General features: G+C 37.9%; 1 protein-coding gene across 5 annotated transcripts in view; it reads right to left on the reverse strand.

Annotated features, from left to right (window-relative positions):
- Positions 1-5,000, reverse strand: part of LOC125028604 — an 86,809-nt gene that overhangs the window by 63,939 nt on the left and 17,870 nt on the right. For all 5 annotated transcript variants that reach the window (XM_047618095.1, XM_047618103.1, XM_047618071.1 and 2 more), the window contains exon 2: positions 4,268-4,549. The gene's annotated coding sequence lies outside the window, so the exon portion shown is untranslated. The remainder of the gene's footprint in view (positions 1-4,267; positions 4,550-5,000) is intronic.

Raw genomic sequence — 5,000 nt, forward strand, 5'->3', positions numbered from 1 at the left:
GACAAAGTAATAATGTGACAACTGATGATTAGAGAAAGAAGTAAAAAAGTACCCTCCGCCTTGAACTGTGGAGAGCCTGGGGGGGGGGGGGGAGGCGGGACACCACGTCTGTGCCAGCAAATACAGCAAAGTGCGTGTAGCCTGTATGAGGCACACTATAATGACAAAATCAATTGCGTCCTCTAGAGCACACATGCCGCAGGTTCCACTAAAGGCAGAAAGAAGATACGTGGGTGATACTGTCATGGTGTTGGATAACTCACCTGTTTTCTTTGCTAAACTTTCTTGATGGGTGGTATTATATGTAGATGGACGTGTAGTAATGTGTGACTGTGTAATATATTTACAAACACACACACACACACACAGACACACACACACACACATACACAAGTGCGTGCGTACATGTGTGTTTGTGTGTATGTATGTGTGAGTATGTGTGTGTGTGTGTGTGTGTGTGTGTGTGTGTGTGTGTGTGTGTGTGTGTGTGTGTGTGTGTGTGTGTGTGTGTGTGTGTGTGTGTGTGTGTGCTTTGTATGTCCGTACGCGCATGTGTGTGTAGATAGTATAAGGCTTTCCCTTTTATTTACAGTCTTGTTTGTCAAACCAGTCACATCAAACAATTCATCTTTGCTGATCTGTTTCCTCTCCTGTTCGAATTTCAACCGCGGTCAGAGATAATCAGCAATTACGAGGAAGAAAACGGGAAGAATATATATTTCGTGATCTTTTTTCTTTTGATTTTTTTCTTGCTATCATAACTCTTTTTTTTTTTTTTAGAAATGTTCACCTCCTTTTTTTATGATGTGTGTATTGCGTGTCATATGAGACGTATTTGAAATACTTCAAGTTGTTTGCTTGCTTGCTTGCTTGCTATGTTTTATCTCCGTCTATGATATAAATTGCAAATACACGGAAGGGGCTCCTTATCAGTGCAATCACAAATCAAAGCAAACATCCTTGAGATATTGTTAACGTATTATAAAGTTGTTTGCTATAATGAAATATTCCATTCTCAATGTTCCAATGTCTCTAGCCAGTACTAAAATAGCCACAATATAGTCTTCATTGGGAAATCTATTGAACATTATAGATTTATCACCAAGAGTGAAAAGGTACCTGAGACCGTGAAGGAAGAAACTCAAACAAGTAAATCATGGCAGCTTGATTCGACGCCAACACATCTACAGACATTAGCTAGGACGTATTCACAGCGATGTCCAGATGACTTGTCACGTTTGCCGCAATAAAAGGGGCTTCTTTTGAAATATCTAATATCGGCTGGGCGGAATTAAACACCCACGCACGCACGCTGGAATTAATCGATAGAGAGTAACATAAGCCCGTCCGCAGCTCGGCCAAAAGGTTTTCGTCATTGAATCAGAAGTTGTGTGTGAAATCTACGGTCAGCGCGCACCTTATTTCGTTTATTCATGGCGGCGTACTTAGTCCCATGCTATTTAATATCCTAATGCATAGATTACTGGACGATATACCACTTGTAAGCAATGACTCCATTATTTGCTATGCCGATGACATCGGCATTAAATCCTCATCTGAGGAGAGAATACAAGAGATTCTAGATATACTTTCTACAAGGGCTACTGAATGTGGCTTGATAATCTCAACTGAAAAAAACAAGGCACTTAGCCAATAAATGACGTTGAGCTAGATCTCTGCCACCAATACAAATAACTCGGAGTGATTGTTAATGATTCAGAGTTCATCAGAAACCTGAAGAAAAGGCTGTGGGAGCGGCTGAAGCCATTTAAGACACTTGTCGGCAAAGACCTGGTATTAATGTCAATATTGCGAGCAGCCTTTACTTGTCATACATAAGGTCAGTCGTCGTACCATGCATTGCACCTATTATTGTTAAAGGAATCAGAGTGGACTAGTATAAAAGTGTACAAAATGAAGCCATGATAATTATTCTTGGTGCCCCTAGAACAACAAAGATTGTGAATATGAGAACAGAACTTAATTTGCCCTCTGTTTATGAAATAATATTATACATAAATTCCATATTTAGTGTCAAATCAATTAGAAAACCCCTCCATTGTACACAGTTCCAAAGACACCGATTCATACTCAAATCCATGGGTACAAGTAACGTCTAAACACTTAGCTCAGCTGAACATACACATAACTAAGACCTTACATGGATGTTCTGTACCACCGTGGAAAATGTCGGACCTAAGTGTATATTATACGACTGCCCCAAAAAAAGACAGTGTCCCCCCTGCTATACTTAAGTATTATGTACCTGCAATTATAAATGAGCATCTAGAAACTCTATCAAATGCATATAAATGCTACACTGACGGATCCTTGCAGTCTGGGAGCAGAGCAGGATGCGCTTTTGTTGTATATAAAAACAATATTTTGCAGCACCAGGATTGTAGAAGGGTTCTTGACTGGGCTAGCACTCATGGCCACCGAATTTCTATTGAATCAAGGCTCAGGGGTCATTTTCTGCGATTCACAGAGTGCTCTCCAGGATCTAAACACTCTAGACAAAGGTGTGGGAAATATTGTAAATGACATCGGGATAAACGTGTATCGTGCAAAAGAACGAGGCCATAATATACGTTTTGTGTGGATTCCATCGCATGTTGGAATCCCTTGACATGATCATGCTGATCGCCTAGCAAAGTCAGCAAAGTGACAATCAAAGTGTGGATATAGATCTCGGGATACCTCTTTCTAGGATTTTATACATCATTAAAACTTCCTTCAGAGAGGACTTGACTGAGTTGATTAATTCTAAACGCACTGAAAGCTGTAACATAAAGCACTAAGACCGGTTTAGGCAAGATTCATTCATCTATGGTTTATATAAAACAAGAACAAGACAGTGTGATGTTGTGACTGCAAGAATTAGGCTTGCATATAGATTGTATTGGCAGGTCAGTACAGTTTGTAATGTCGAAGAAACTAAGTGTAAACTGTATAATAAAGAATATAAGCGAACACTTGTACATTATATCTCAGAGTGCCATGTGTTACAGCCTTTCAGACCACCTAGCATGAGGTACGGGGAGCTATGTAACTACTTCATATCATCTGATGTCTTAGAAGATATACTTATGTTGTATCCTAAATTTGGAATGTAGTATCACATGACCGCATATCAAATGTATTAATGCTTTTCCACACCCAAGCCATGTGCCGGTGTGGCAGATGAGTAGATAAAGGACAGTGCTATTGTTCTTTTCCTTGAACTGATGAAGTACTTATCACAACACTGTTATAGACTAAAATTCCAATCTAATACCACTATGTAATGTTATGACCATGCAATAAATGTACCACAGCTTGCCCACGCCTGTGCAGAGAACCAGGGTGGTAAATAAAGGACTAAACTAAACTATTATTGTTGCTTATGTTATCATAATGATGTTTCTTGCGTAACAGAACGGGTATATCGCATACATTTTAAGTGGATACCATCGTTAGTTGGAATCCTAAACTCATGTCCTTGCTTCCTAACCAAGTAAGATCAGAATATGACAGGCAATTAGACTTTGGAATGCCATAAAACATGACCATTTTCTTTAAGGAAAATCATAAATAGTAAAATTATATGATACTGTGATCGACCAAGAATTAGACTTGTACACAGGTTGCACTCGCAGATCGGAGAAACTAATCGTGAGGAAGATATTGAGCGTAAAATCTGCAATGCAGGATGTAAATAACACGCAAATCCTCCTGGGGCATGTGATACGTTTTTTTCAGGTCAACTATCATAAATTACAAATAGCAATGTAATTATTGTTCTTGTGTGATATACTAATATTTTACCCTAAACTTGTGGTGGAATATTGGCCTTCTATCGTATGCATTAAGGTTTGTCCCCGCTCGTATAGTTAGCTGGGATGGTGAATAATGGACTAAATTATATCTGCATTGTAAAATCAAATTAAATCATTTGTATGACACTGTGATGCCAACAAATATTACTGGTTATCAACTAATATAAAACTGTGATAAAAATGAATATTTAAGAAATTTTTAACATCCTTGAATAAAGAATTAAAATCAACCATAAAAAAAACGAAATATGGATAATGTAACAAGAACACTTAAACACTTAAAAATATTAACATTAAACCATCAACAAATAAAACAAACACATACCAATTAATCTTTAAAGAAAACAAACACACAAGTAACACCAACTACTATTAAAAAGAAAAAAAAACACATCACAGAACAATAGAAAGTAAACACGCAGCCAACAACAAAGCTCCACCGTACTCACCTCAAATGCAGTGTTGGCCGCTCATTCAAATGATGCCGTGTCACCCCTGGCGGCACACTTCGCTTATCACTTCACCATAGATGTGATGTCAAAGATGTCCATGGTAGCGAGGCTCATGGTGTTCCAGTCCTGTCTCTCTCCGGTTCTAAGCTTCCTCCTTCTCCACCCTGTACGAACCGCACTTTCCTTTTACTTGTTCTTCACAGATTTGTTTTGTATTTGTGGTGTCTTTCCTGCGTCATGTAACAACCACGTTTTAGATAAATGGATGTGTTGTCAATTCTAAAAAGAAAATGAAAAAGCAGAGGTGGTTATTAAAATATTGTGTTCACTTCTCCGTTTCTTTGTTTGTTTGTTTTTTATTTTATTACACTCAGCTTTGTTTCCTTTACTTCTCGTTTATTTGCAAGGCTAGGGCGCGGACTTAAGACTTAAATGTTGTTTGAACCGAGATTAAATTGGTTTAAACACGCCTATATATTCATATATAGATAGACAGAAAGATAGATAGATAGATAGATAGATAGATAGATAGATAGATAGATAGATAGATAGATAGATAGGTTGATAGGTAGGTAGGTAGGTAGATAGATAGACATATATACATAGAAATACAGATAGGAGAAACTCGCTCTCTATCACTCTCTCTATCTATCTATCTATCTATCTTATATCTATCTTTCTATCCATCTTTTTATCTATATTTCTCTCTCTCTCTCTCTCTCTCTCTCTC

The sequence above is a fragment of the Penaeus chinensis genome, chromosome 1 (genome assembly GCF_019202785.1).
Source record: "Penaeus chinensis breed Huanghai No. 1 chromosome 1, ASM1920278v2, whole genome shotgun sequence".
NCBI classification, from domain to species: Eukaryota; Metazoa; Arthropoda; class Malacostraca; order Decapoda; family Penaeidae; genus Penaeus; species Penaeus chinensis.